This window comes from Sminthopsis crassicaudata, chromosome 3 (assembly GCF_048593235.1).
Source record: "Sminthopsis crassicaudata isolate SCR6 chromosome 3, ASM4859323v1, whole genome shotgun sequence".
Lineage (NCBI taxonomy): Eukaryota > Metazoa > Chordata > Mammalia > Dasyuromorphia > Dasyuridae > Sminthopsis > Sminthopsis crassicaudata.
Window position 1 is genome coordinate 480,212,200 of NC_133619.1, and position 16,040 is coordinate 480,228,239.

The window sequence follows — 16,040 nt, forward strand, 5'->3', positions numbered from 1 at the left end:
TTTAAGACTCCTCAAGGGATTAGTAGTCAAAAGATATAAACAATAATGATAACAGCTAGCATTTTGCTGTAAGATTTAGAAAGTGCTTTACAAATATTCTCTTTTTATCTTTTGAATAAGTCTTATAGGCATGTGATGTTATGATTTCTTCTTTTGGAATTTCCTCTTTCCTAATGATGAGGAAACTGAGATAAATAAAGGTTAAATGACTTGCTTGTGGTTATAGAGGGGAGGGCGAAAACCAGACATTTATTAAATGCCTAATATGTTCTATGCCCCACATTAAGTACTTTAAACTATCTCACTTAGTTTTTATTATTACCCTATGAAGATGTTATTTCAATTTTACAGTTGAAAAATTGAAATAGAGAAAGTTTAATTTACTGGCCCAAGGACATAGAGGTAGTTAAGAATCTGAAGAGGATTTGAACTCTATTTTTTTTTAACTTTAAGTCCAACACCCAACTCAAAAGATTTCTCAAAATAATTGCAAACTATTAACAAATATATGAAAAAAATTTTCCTGTATCACTAATAGTAAACAATATGAAAATGAAAAACAACCCTGTGGTTTTTCCAGCAAGTTGGCAAGGATGCTAAAAGAAGGGAAATCAATACTGGAGATTTTGTTGAAAGAGGAGCACATTAATGCATTGTTTGAACTATAAATTGGTCCATGATCTTAGGAAACAATTGGAAATTTTACAAAAAAAATGACTAAAAAGATACATATCCCTTGACCCAAAGATTCTGCTGTACTCCCCAAGTGATCAGGAACAAAAAGAAAGGCTCCATATATACCAAAATATTTTTACCAGCATTTTTTGAGTGAACAAACAGATTAGATGCCTATCCCTTGGGAATTTTTGTAGCTAAATTAAATAACGAATATGAAGGAGTCCTGAAAGATCTTCATGAAGTGATACAAAATGAAATAAAAGCAGGAAAACAATATACCTAATGATTACAATAATAAAAGCAAAATAATAATCAAGAATGAATACTACAAAATTATACTGACCCCAAAGAAGAAATATAAGAATTTTAAGCCTCCTACTACTTTACCAAGGTAGAGAACCTTTAATCTGGAACATTGTGTATAAGCTAAGACTTTAGACGTGATTAGTTTTGTAGAACTTTTTCTTACTATTTTAAATTTTTTTTAAATTATAAAAAGTGGCTTTCTGAGAGAGAGTAGCAGAGGGATATCACATATATACATACATATACACATGTGTGTATACATCCATACATCTTTATATATATATATAAAACATTTTTATTTAAGAGTTTTATTTATGTTCTTGATGGGGATAGCAAATACAGGTCCTGCTTATATAAGAGTAGGGCTAAGTAGTTTGTAAACTATGTTACTAAATTAATCTTTCCAAAATGTCTTTAATAACATCAAAAAAAAAAAATAAGCATCATGAAGGAAAGAAAGATACAGCATTAAAATTTTGAGTCTAGAAGATCTGAGTTCAAATCTCACTCCCAAATACTTACTAGTGGAAAGAACATAGGTCTTGATTTCTTTACCTGTAAAATGGGGGTGATTGTACTTGACTCTAGAGATTCATGGTTAGGCCCTAAAGAGATTATGAATATGTAACACTGTGATATATATATACACATACATACACATATATATGTGTATATATATATATATACACATATATATGTGTATATATATATATAGTGTGTGTATTTATATATAGTCAATTATTTATAGTGATATATGCATGTCAATTATTATTATTCCCCTCTTTTAAAGATATCAGTAGCTCCCCCTTTGAAATATAAATTCTATAGCCTAGTACCTTTCAAGCCCTCTACAATTTGATTTCTACCTAGTTTTCTAGTAATAATTCTCATCATCATCTTTCAACACAGGGTAACCCAAAAGTTTTAATTTTTAATAGTAGTTGTAAGCCATTAAAGCAAGGTATTTTTTCATAATGTCATACTCCTGAAAGGAACTTTTCTTGGTAGTCGCAAATTTAATCTTTTACCACTACCATGTTCATAATTTTAATTAATAATATAATTTATTTTGTTATATATAATATAATTTGTTTATTATAAATGTTTATGGAAAAGTATGAAATTTTGTACAATACCAATGCATTTTAAAGAATATCTGCTTACCATTGGTTATAAGGAAGTACTGCTATTAATATCTTATTGAGTTGGAAATGATCAATTAGAACATTATAAATATTAATATTGTGACAAAAAATCCAGGTTGGCAATCCTTATAACTAATATTTCTTAGACATATAAATATAATTAAAAGTTATAACTACGTGTCCCTTATAGCACCTTTCTTGGCTATTGCAATGAAATGAATTATTTCCATAACAGGTATTTGTAAGAATCTACTTGAAGCTAATCAAATCAGATGATTTCAGAATGGGATGGTGTGATAATGCAATTTTTTTCTATCTCCTTGGAAGACTATCTAAAGCAGAGTTCTACAATTTGTGGTTGATAAGGAAATATTTAGGGGCTCACAGAGAAGGAGACAGTTTTTCCTTTCTTGATATGAGTAACTCCATTTTAGAATGCCTCCTTCCTTTCAGGATAATTGTATTCCTCACCCTCGTTATCATGCAAAGACAAGATATAACCTCTTCCTTAGCTTTCTTAATGGAGAAAGAGCATTTTAAAGTGTTAAGCAAATGTGGGTTTTTTTATCTGATAATTATTATGTTTTCTTTTGTTCTATTAATTATTTAATTGAACAAGTCCTCACAAAAAGAAATTCACATTGACATATTTGTTATGCAAATAAATTTGTGATAAAAATGTAAAACATGCAATTTGGGTTTGAGGCCAATCAGAGAAGCTGAGGGCAGGTTTCAATTTAAAAGAGATTGCACTTGCAAATAGAAAATCTCTCAAATGAATATTTATATATGTCAGAAAACACTTTTACTCAGAACATGTCTAACTGCAAGAATTAGAAAATAATAGTTTGTCAGTCTATGTCGTATAACATTTGCCATTATGTTCTTAATTTAATAGTATGGCACACGATTTTGTCATTTTATTGTTTTTAGTTATATCTGACACTTCTAGACCACATTTTGAATTTTCTTGGCAGATTGAAGTCTTTTGCTATTTCCTTCTCAGAAACAGAGGCAAACAGGGTTAAGTGACTTGTTCAAAATCACACAGCTAGTGTGTGAGGCCAAATTTGAACTTGGGAAGGTGAGTCCCATTCCTGGCATTCCCTCTGCTATGTCACTTAGCTGGATCTTGTCTAGTTTACATGAATTAAAATGTGGAACTATTTTAATCATATGCAATATAACAAAAATATTTGACAGAATATGTGGCTCAGTAAATGTCAAACCTAAGTTTCCCACCATCCATGAATCAAATAAGAGAAAGGAAAGGGTGACAAATGGCTGTAAGTTTTCATTTCTTCAGAAATAAATTCATTTTTAAATTTTTATTAAATATTTAATAGCATTTTATTTTTCAAAATACAAGCAAAGATAATTTTCAGAATTCACCTCTCCTTCTCCTTCCCCGCTCTCCAAGACAGCAATATATATGTAATGATAGATATATGTAATGATAGATGTAATTCCTCTAAACATATTTCCATATTCATCATGCTATGCAAAAAAAAAGGCAAAAAAACAAACAAACAAGCAAACAAATAAAACAACAAAAAGGTAAAAACACTATAAGTTGATCTATATTCAGTCTCCATAATTCTTTCTCTAGATGTTGGTGGCCCTTTCCCTCACAAATCTATTGGAATTGAGAAGGCTACCTTTTCTTAGATAATAGCAGAGCAAAAGTTTTCATTTGTATTAGGGTGTTAATAGGGATCTGCTAAAAGAATATCAAACCTGAGCAAACAACCCTAGATAATGAGACAAGGCTTAAAAGCTAGACCAAGAGACTGAAAGAAGAGAAGTTATGTATAGTGATTTATTCCATCAATTAACATTTGTTAAACACCTACTATCTGCATAGCACAATACTGAGTGGAAATACAAATAAAATAGTTTGTCAGCCTATGTCTTTTAACATTTGACATCACATTCTCAACTTCATGGTATGGCAAGTTCAAGGAGCTTACAATACAGAATCTGGGACATAATAGGGACTTAATATTTATTGAACAATCTTTTTTTTAAAGGAAGATAATACTCAAAAGGAAGCTGAAAAAAGGCTGAAGGGGGAAGTACCCTACACAAGGCATGATAGAAAAGTCAGAGCAGTCCCAGAATAGTTTACTCAAGTTGGGAAATGGAAAGGTATTTGTCCTGAGGCCTCTGCTTAAATGGAGGTTTGGGATTTCATGATTCTACTCTCCAATCAGTGGAGTAGAAGGTAGTAGTGATGAGGTGAAAGTACTGGACTTATTCAATCTTGCAGGATAAGTTTCTCAAAGAAGAGATTCCTAAAACATGATGGAGAAGTCAGAGAAGTCTTAAAGTAGTTCAGCCAGCTGGGAAATAAGGACATGGAATGGGGGTATATAGTTGTTTATAACTACCAGCTACCATTCAGATTCTTTCCATTTGCAACAAGGTATATTCTCAATGGTGGTAGGAGAAAAGATATGTCAAAAAAAATGTAAGAGAACTGGGTATTAATAGAATGGTGTCTTTTCTCCTCTTGCCTTCCCTTCCCTACCCCCCAGTCATTGTGACCCAACTTCTATCCTCTTCCTGGTTGCTTTGATATGTACTCCAGGCTCCACTCACTACCCTGGTCTAGAAAAGTAGAATTTTATCTTTTACCTGGAAGCCTTAGAGATTAGTGAGTTGAAGGATTTTATAATTACTTTTATCCCATCCTTCTACCATGTTCTCTCTTAGACACCAGGACAAGGTCAGCTTCTCAATCATTTTCATTCTCCATTGTCCATTAGAAGCCTTAGGACCTATAGATCTTTGGGACCTAAATTGGGGGTAAGACAAAACCTAAACCAGAATCTTTGCTGTTTCATTCATTCTTTTCCTCTTGCTTCTTAGCACTATTTTGCAGCTTAATTTCCTTATCTGAAAAATGGGTTTAATAATAACACTGACCTCTCAGGGTCCAGATGAGGACCAAATCAGGTAACATGTAAAGTGCTTTGCAAACCTTAAAGTGTTATATTAAATGCTAGTGATTGGTATCATTATAATAATTATGATTCTGTGTAGCTGGTGTTTCTTGGACCTAAAAATCTGGTTAACCTTCAGCAGCTTCTTCCTTCAAAGATATGGGGTTCATTCTCCTTTCAGGAGATAGCAGAAGAGACCCCAGGGTATGGGACTAGTTATCCTAACTGGTACTTTTCTCTTTTAAGTCTGCAGACTTGTCTTTAGCTTCCTCTATCTTTAACTCTCCCTCCTCTTCTGGTTGACTCAAAAAAGTTGCTAGGGCAATTTGGTGGCAAATGAGTCCAGTCTTCTTCAAAGCAGTCTAGTGATATTGAGAATTATGTGTACTTATAAAGACATCAACCCTGTTTCCAACAATGTAGGATCCACAAAGCGTTGTATCTGCCAGAATTTCTTCTAACCCTGAAACCCTCTGCCATCCCCCTTCTTGCATGGTTGAGTTCCTTTCAAGGACCTTCATTTCTCTCCTGGAGGTGCTTCCTGTACTTTACAAACATGCCCCTCTGAAAATACTTTTCTTTCCATCCTCAACTTTTCATCCCTTTTCTATATTGTCTTCCCTCATTAAAATGTAGGCTTTTCTAGGACAAAGACTGTATCTTTGACTTTCTTTGTACCTCCACCACTTAGCACATTCCCTGAAATATATTCAGCAGCTGATAAATGTTCCTGCTGCTTGCTGTGTTGGTGGGTCCCCTCTTCTTCCTCCATCGCCCACTGTGGGAGTACTTCCAGCTCTGCTACATCACTACCCAACTATTATGCCAAGTGTGCCTGTTCTGCTGCTCTCAATTGTTCAGCATTCCTCTATTAATAAGGATCATCTGGGACTTGGAGACTATTTCTAACTAGCTGAAAAATTTACTCAATTAGCAGTTATCTTCTTCCCAATTCTCTTCCTAGCCTAAAGACCCTAAGGGATTTCCTTACTGGTAAAGATCTGATAGTGGTTAGTCCTGTCCATTATGGATAAGCATGGGAAAAAGATTATCCTAAAGTACATGTTGCTGCTTTACATCCTATGTCTTATATTTTAGGTAACAGAATAAATTCTTTATGCTATCTAAGCAATCTGACCCCATGAGGAAAATGGCTCATTCAAAATACCCAAGAGAAAAGTTCATAGTTCATTATGTAAAACTCCATAAATTGTGAAATCAGCAAGTAGAAAGATAAGACAGACTAACAAAGGACTAAAAGAGATAAAAGGGTCCCCTTACTACATCTTCTCTGCCACAAGAAACTGGGCCCCCTAAACTCTGCTCTATCCTGCCACTGCACTAAAAAGTTTTTAAATTTAAAAAAGAGGAGGGAGAAAAGAGCCTATTACAAATATTATGCCAGATCATGATGCAACAGATCATATCATAACAAACAAATAACACTGAGTACAATTGCACAGTGAATCACTGGACACAATGTTTTGGAAATTTAAATACTCTGAAATAAGTCTCTGATTTCATTGATGTGAGTATGTCCTTCAGTGATACGAATTACAATCCTCCATGCCTATCTCTTCTATTAACTGTTGTCCATGACCTCCCACATATCAAGAAATATTGCAAAAGTGGAATTGAGGCTTTGGCAACTATCTGAAAGACAGTTAGAGATGTGAGATTGAAGGTCAGCAGACAGCTAAGTATTGAAATCATCATGAAATCCATGGGAACTGATGAGGTTAATGCAAGTTTTCCTGGTCTAGTGGATCCACCCAACATGCTGGGAGCTTTTCTTGACATTAAGAGAAAAACAGTGGATCCTACAAGTAGTGTAGGAGTTATCCCTTGCTCTGACCATACTATCAGTCCATCTTTTTTGCTCATAAATTTCTTTGATTATCTTCCTTATTTTGCTGTTGCTTTATAATTATTTGTATGAAAATATCATTTACTTGAACCACCATATGCCTCTCCATTACTCTTTAAGTGATTTTCAATTTCATTTCTATGATTTGTAGCAATACAGTACCAGAAGGATATTATATTATATTTTTTAAAAGATGAGCTTTTATTTCAGGGAAAGTACTAGGGACTTTAACTTTCCAATTTCACAAAAGCAAACTAGTTCATTTTTTTTTTTCTGCCTGTTGGGACATCACTCTCTCCTAGTTTTATCAAGCTGAGCATTCCTTCTCTTTCTCCTTATCTGGATTCTCCTCCAGATCACACCTTCTAAACAAAGGTATCCTATGGGTTTCTGTCCTGGGCCTTCTTATCTTGTCCCTCTATATGACTTTACTTGATGATCTTAACAGTTCCCATGGATTTAATTATGATCTCAATGCTGACAATTCTAAAATCTACCTATAGGGGGCAGCTAGGTGGCACAGTGGATAGAGTACCAGCCTTGAATTCAGGAGGACCCAAGTTCAAATTTGGTCTCAGACACTTAACACTTCCTAGCTGTGTGATCCTGGGCAAGTCACTTAACCCCAATTGCCTCAGGGGAAAAAATAAAAATAAAATCTAACTATATTACTCTAATTTCTCTGCTATCCTCCAATCTCACATCTCCAATTTCTTTTCAGAGAATTGTTTAGGCTTTCTCAATTTCATCATTGCAATATTTCTTGAATCTTTTCTCTGACACTGTCACCATCATGGCTCAGGCTCTCATCACATCATGCTTGGATTATTCTAATAACCTGCTGTTATAACCTCAAATTCTCTCCACTCCAATTCACCCTCCATTCAGTCAACAAAGTGATTTTCCTAAAATGATTATGTCCAACTATGTCACCCCCCCTACTATAAAGTCCAGTGTCTCCCTATCTTCTTCAATATCAAATAATCAAATAATTCAATAATCAAATAAAAAAATAATATTAATAGTTATAATTTACATAGCTTGCTACATGCTAAAGATCTTACAATTATTTCATTTTATCTTCATAACAACACTAGAGGTAGGCGCTATTGTTATTCATAATTTACAGTTGAAGAAACTGAGGCAGGCAGTTGTGGAGGTCATTCAGCTAAGAAGAATCACAAACTAGATTTGAGTTCAGCTGTTTCTAACTCCAGGAATGCAATATTTAAATGTTAATGCACAAATACAAAAATACAAAATTCTCTGTTTGGCCTTCAAAGCCTTTCATATTCTAGTAGCCTTCTCTTACCTTTTCAGTTAACATATATGTTGTTCATCTTCACATAGTCTATAATGCAAAGAATTGGTCTCCTCACTGTTCCATCAACAGGACACTCCACTTCTTAGTTCCAAACATTCTGGCTTTTCCTCATGTTGAAATGTTCTCTTTCCTCAACTCCTCCGCTTTCTTCCTTGGCTGCTTTTAAATCCCAACTAATATCTCATCTTGTACAAGAAGGCTTTCCCAATCCCTCTTAATTCTAATGCCTTCCCCCTTTTAAGTATTTCCCATTTATCCTGTATGTAACTTGCTTTGTACATAATTTTTGTCTCCCCTGCTCTATTGCAAGCTCCTTGAGCACAGGAATTGTCTTTTGCCTATAATTTTATATCCCCATCATTCAGTATAGTGCCTGACACATAGTGGGCAGTTGATAAATGTTTCTGATTTAGTGACTGTTGATGTTAGTCCCAAGTAATGTCCACTGAGAATGATTGTCCAAGATCTACATTGCAATAAAAGATCAGTTTAAAGAATTTGTAGGAAGAGCAGGCCTCTACCTGAAAGTCTATTGAAGACTAGATTAACTGTACAATGTGGGAGATCGGGGATCTCAGAAACAGACCATAAGGCTATTTTGTAATTTTTATACATGAGAGAAGCTATGTGGTACATAGAAAGCTGCTGGTGATAATCAGAAGATGTGAGCCAGATCTTGGCTCTGCCTATGACATTCAATAGATACATGGGTTAATGTTATTGATGTCCTCTGAACATTTTTACAATGGTATGTAAACATGGTGTAACTTGAGATTCAATCGCTCATTTTTAAAAAGTTGAGTCACCTCCAACACAAATTTTCTCCTGCATAGTTTAGTTCAGCTGATTTTCTCATATTTGTTGTATTCATTTCCTCTGTGATCCTGTCTGGAACTGTTATATTAAAGTCCTAATGTGGTGTTGTCACTGCTCTTGCTGGGGAAAATTTTATTATAAATATCTTTGCAGATGTTTTCCACATTTAATGTGTAATTCTTCCATTTTCCATCTTCAAATACTTTCTTAGATACATTGATTTTATGAAGATAATTTCTAAATACATCAATGACATTGGTGATAAAGGTAGTAGAAGGAAACTGGAAAGCTTTTACAAGTAATATTCTAAAGTAGACCACATCTTTACTATTGTAAAACAGACTGAAATATGTGGCAAATATGAGATTCAATTGTTCATATTGCTTGTTGACTTTTAGAAATCATTTGATTCGAAAAAGGGAAATGCAAACTTAAAAGATTTCATTCCTATATGATGTCTCCATGAATATGCAAAATTTTACATACTGTATGAATATTTATAATTCCTTGGAAGATACAATAATAGAAAAAATCTTGTCCAATGACCTGTAACCATTAATATCAGACATGGCATAAAAGAGGAAAATATATGTGCACCAAAAGGATTCACTATTGTCATGGTAGAGAGACAATTTAGAATCTAAGTTGAAAAGAAATTCTCTAGAGAAGATGAGGTCTTCCAGATACTCTTGTTTGCAAATGCCATTGTACTGATTGTTTTGATTCTAGGAACACTATAATCTCCTATATGATCTCTTTGATCATTCAAAAGAGTTTGATCTAACAAGCCAAATAGAAAAAGCTAAATAGAAATGCCTATTATTCAAATTATAGTATACCATGTCAGTAGAAATATATGAATCCATCTTCCTGATTTCAAGTCTAGCACTTTAGTCTATATTACGTTATATTACATAATACCACCAATCTGCTTCTTTTAAGCAATTTCAATCCAAATGTATAACAACGAACTATTAACTTGACTGAAAAAGAATCAAACTGACTATTGAATAGTCAATTCAGTGGCCTTATATATGATAACTTTCCTATGATTAGCTTATGGCATAATTCTATCAATAAAATTCTACTCTATTCTAAAATTATTTTAAAGATATAATAGCAAATAAATGTGATTCCCCCAGAACATTTAACTTAAAAGAATTGGGATTAAAAGTTCTAGTCTTAGTTTCATTCATCCACTTATTAACTATATGACTTAGGCAAAAAATTTCACATCTCTTAGCCTCCATGTCAACACATAAAATAAAAAGTTAATATTGGGTAGCTCAAAATTCTTCTATTTTATGAATAACTTTAATTTTCACTTAGGAGAATAGTTAACCAATTATGCCTGATATAACACTGAAATTTTGCATATCATTATATATGGGTAAGACTCCCTGTGCCAATATTTCCACCTGAAAAGATATGACTGTAGGTGAATAGGATAAAAGCAAAAACTTGGCTATGATTCATATATGGTCCTTTGGGTTGTCACATTGCTGAACCAGTCAGTAACTCAGAAGCTTTACAAAGCTTACCAAAATACAAATAAAAGAGTGGATGGAGAAGATAAGAAGGCAATAAACATTATTTAGGGTATAGTAAACTATTTGTTACAGTTTTATAGTAAGAGGCAGTGAATAAATCAAGAGGACAATAATTAAGATAGCCATTTAAAAAACCATGTTTCTGGGGATGGTGCCAAATACTAGAGTTGAAGAAAACGAATGCATCTGAAAGAAGATAGCAATAATTTGAAATCCATATTTCTGCCAAGTTATAAGTAGTCATTCCTAGACATTTTTGGGGATTGAGGCAAATGTGAAAAATCATGAATAACTCTAAGCACCGGGCCAAACCTTTATTTTTAATAATTCTGATCATATTTATTTAACACACAAAACAAGTAAAATGACACACTGTACCCATAAAAAGGTGTAGTTTCTACAGAAGAAAAATTCATATGCTATGCAGAATCTTCACAGCCACTGTGTAGGTGAAGCAACTGCTTTATGATTTCTTTCTCCTATGAAAAGAACACAATACAACAATGGGGAAAAAAATAATGTAACTGAGTCTGGATGGTAAATGGATAGAGAAGTCATTCCCAAAAAGAGAACATAGCCCATAGTTCTTTAGCACACTGAAATTCTTAACAAAATTTAACTGTTTATAATAAGTGTATGAATGTATAGTGTACTTATGATAGTAAGTGATAAAATAGACTAATAATATACTGTGAGCATTAGTGACTCACCTTTTTTAAGTTTTCTTTCCATACACATTGTAGGTTATTTTCCAGAATATGCCAAATATCCAAAAATTCCTATTTAATTATTAATAGCCAACCTATGAATAACTAAATCCCAAATGTGAAAGCCACAAATGTTGAGGGATGATTAGAATATGTTGATGAAGGGGTTGGAGAAATGAATGGAAGTGGACAAGAAGCACACATTTGCCTCACACAATTCCAAAAATAATTAGACTTAAGGCCTTCTAAAGGAAATTCACTGGGAGTGTGGTGGAAGGGCTCCATGATTTGCAAAGGGTTGGAATATATAACCTCATTAGTCCCTTTTCAAATCTCCATTTCATAGTAGATGCCTCTAATGGAAGCTTACTCCATAGCTTCTGCTCTCATATATCATGTCCCATATGTCTAGTTAGGTTGGTATAAACTCACCCAAAGACATAGAAGCAATAATTACAATGGTTAAGAAATAGAGAACAATAGAAATGGAAAAAAAGAAATGATTGCTGTGGCCAGATTATCCTGTAAACTTCATTGCAAGCCAAAGTCTTATAATTGTTGATGTTTTCCCATTTCTGCTAAAAAACAAAGGACTGGCCAATGAGGGTATTCCATCTCTGATGCTCCTTCACGTAAGGCAGAAAAGAATAGACACAAGAGGCACAAAGGCAAGAGCAAGTCTATGGGCCTATGGCTTTTTGTTAACCCAAGTGGAGTGAATTGGCTACTAGCATTACCACTCTTTCTTCCTATTCAAAAGACTTACAGTAGTTATTCCCTCTCTCATTAATAATAAGAGAATGGGAAAGTGGACCCTGTGAGAGTCTTTTGCCTATCCACTGAAGTCTAGTTTAGTAGCCAACCAAAAAATTGAATACAAGAAATAATTGCAAAACATCTAATTGGGGCTCCAAAATAAAGAGCCAGGGACCTCCGTTACACATCAACAGGTACTGAACCGAGTTTTCATTGACCTATCCTTCATTATATTCCCAAAGATAGACAAATGGACATATTGGTGAGGCTTTTCTTGTTTCTGCCACTTCTAGACCTAAAGACTCATGTAGCAGTTGAGAACTCATACTTCATATGGGATATACCAGTTGTAAGCCCTTAGGTGACATACCTATTCAATGGCAAGTGACACTGCCAGCTCAAACATCACACCTACATTATCTCCATAGACTGCAAATGGCAATAATATAGCCAGCCATTTGACTAATGTACCATAAATCATAGGCCTAATAAACTGAAGGTTGGGAACAGGGAGTGTGAAAGAATGCAGTTGGTAATGATAATTATATTCACTATTTATGCTATTTTTATGCTTCCCTGATATCAGAGAATCTATTTAAAATAAATAGTTCTTGTTCTCATCGTTTTCAAATTCTCCCTCTTACACCATTATTCCTTTGAGATGAAAAATATTCAAATTTATTGGTTATCCAAAACCAATCCAAATTCTGGTGGCCATGATTTATTCACCCCCAAAACACTCTCCTTTCCTCCAATAGTTAAGTAGCTGGATAAGAGTCTTTTTTTTTTCTCCTCCTAAACTCCTGTTCTCATACTGGGAGATTTCAACATATACATACTCTCTTAAATATCCTAATTTCCTAAGCCCTAAATACACTTAGTTCTCATAATAAACTCCTCTATTCTACCTCAGCTACAAATAACAATAGTCATATTCTTGATCTTGCCATCATCCAAATGTGTTCCATGTCTATGTTCATGAATTTTGAAATCCCTCTATCTTTATTCCTTTTGTCATTCCACCTTCTCTTTGACTTATGACCATTATTCCTGGGATTTCTTTTGTTTCTGGGTTTTTTCCCCCCTCACACTTACTAAATTCTCCTCCCTCCCTATTTCAACAGTTTGGTGAATCAATTTACCTCCAAATCTGAATCCCTTGTTCCTTTGTCATGCTTTTCCAAATGCCAACTGTAAATTGCTCCTATGACTTCCTCTTTCCTCTTATTTATAAGCTACTGAACAGAGCTGGCGAAAGTCATAAACTATGCTGACCATAAAGTTGTATTACATAATTTCAATTGAGCTCTTACTTCAGCAAGTCAATAATTTTAAGTTAAAGTCAAAACATAAAAGTGTTACTGCAAAATGGAGTAGGTATTATATGGCAATGGCATAGCTGGGATCTGGAGAGGCAGAGTCCAGGGCAATTTGGAAATGATATCTGGGGAAAAAGAGGTAGAGACCTGGTCCTGGGAAGGAACTTATAACAAGGATTAGTTTGACCAGAGAAGTGAGATAATTTCAGAAACTACAGAAATCAGGGTTGATGAAGGGCAATGGATAAAGTGCTAGAATTGGAGTCAGGAATACTCATCTTCCTGAATTCAATCTGACTACATACATTAGCTGTGTGATCCTAGGTAAGTCACTTAACCCTGTTGGCTCTACTTTCTTATCTGTAAAATGAACTTTCCCTTATCTTTGTGAAGAAAACCTCAAGTGGGGTCTTGAAAATACAGGTACAACTGAAAAATGACAAAGTTGATTAAAGGCCTTTTTTTGGAGACTGGGATTACTCTATTTCACTTGGATCATAAATGAAACAGTTGCTCGTGGATTGGCTCCCAGAGCTGATCAATAAGGAAGCTTTAACCAGCTTTCCTTTTCTAGCCTGGATCAGATTACCCTTTGTCATTCTAGAGATCCTCTCTTACCAGGAGCTTACCACAGTTTACCATATTGATGCAGCAACTCAGAATTCCAAAATTCAAGTAATCTAACAGCCTCAGCCTCCTTTATAATCAGAGATTATATGTCTATACCATTATTTAGGTCATTTTCTGATAGGTCACAAGTTTAGAGAGCTGGTAGGGAAGTGTCAAAGTTCTTTATCAGCAGGTGAAGGGGATAAACAGTTGTAGCCAGAGCTACAGGGACTGGGACTGGGCTACAATGCCTATAAAATGCTGATGTGGATACAGTCTGCCAATTCATTGGTGGGTCCATTAAAAGATGTATGTACTCAGAAGGGGCTTGAGATTCTCATTCCAAAGGACTAAAAAATCCAGCATAAGTTGCCCAGATGAGTCAACAAATTTAGAGAAGCAGATATAGCTGGGTAGAAGAAGGAAGGAGGAAAAAATAGATGGAAAAGCAAGTCACAACCTCTGTTTGCTTAAGTTTCCCCATCTGTAAAATTGGGGTTAATAACAGCATCTACCTTCCAGGTCTGTTGTGAGGATCAAATGAGATACATTTATAAAGTGCTTAGCACTGCTCCTGAAATATACTAAGGGCTTTATAAATATTATCTATACAAAGTTACACAAAGACATTTGATTCATTAGCTATACAAAGTTACACAAAGACATTTGATTCAACAAGTATTTATTAAGTACTCAGTATTAGAGATAAAAACAAAACAGTCCCTGATCTCAGTAGCTTACTTTCTTTCCAGAAAAACAACATGTACATAGGAATTAAATGCAAAATATATACAAAGTAATCATCTTTGGGAAGGTGTTAATAATTGAAAGGGAGAGTATGGTTGGGTCAGAACAGCTGCATTACTTTGCTTCAGTAATATAAATTTAAGAAGTTGCTTAGGATAAGTTGGAGTGGAGAGAGATCTGAGAAATGCAGGGACAGGTGACAGAGTGGAGAAAGTACTGGGCCTAGAAGCAGGAAGAACTAATTTCAAATTCAGCCTTAGATAAAACTAGCTAAACGACCCTAGACAAGTAATTTAATCTTGGTTTGCTCAACTCATAAAATGAAAATAATAACAGCACCTACCTTGACTATATCCCTATCTGTTTTGCTTTTTCTTTTTCTATTTTAATAGACTTGGGGAGAAGTGATTAAGTCCAGGACTAGTAATGTTACCTGCCCTGCCAGCCACACACCCTTCCCATCCAAGTTCTGTGTTCTTAATTCCAAGATGTCATTTTTTTTTTTTTTTTTTTGCAAGATAGCTCCCTCTTCAAGGGAAGCCTCCATAGATGAGAGACAAGCATATGGAAGTAAATGGTTATCAGGCACTCAATTGTCTGTATAGTAAAATAATAATAATAATAAAAGAATAACAATAAATAAAATAGAGTAGTGCCACTTGAAAGCCTAGGAGACTGGATATTTGATTAAGAGCTCAAGGGAGAGTTTTGCATCAACAGTGTAACTGACTCCTATTAGGAAACTCAGCACATATGAGCACTTAATAAAGGCAATTTGATGATGAGAATGATGATTCATATTACCACAATCACCTAATCTACTAAAGGATGAGGAGGAAATTGTAATAAAAGGACAATATGACCAAGGTCAATACTAAATAATAATCTGCACATCTTGCTGTTGTGAAAATCATATTCCTCACCCTCCCCACCTCTACTTAAACGGTGTTTTTGCAACAATTTGGGGAAAGCACTGAGTGCCCAGATCCATTTGGATCTAGGATTCTTCCTTCAGATAATACCAACCTTGACCAGAATACGAGCAGCTTTCCGGCTCGGGGGAGGAAAAAGGGAGAGGGAAGGACTTGAGGAGGGGGACCAGGCTCAACTCCTGGGTTGCAATGCAAATCTCTGACACCGGCGAAGGTCAATCCAGGTCCGGAAGCAGAGCATCTCAGCAGGGGTCTGCCAGCCCTAGGGCAATGCGGTCTGGGAGAGTGCGGGAATTGGGAAGCAATCTAGGTCTCCCCGTTCTCGGACCGCAAAGCCCA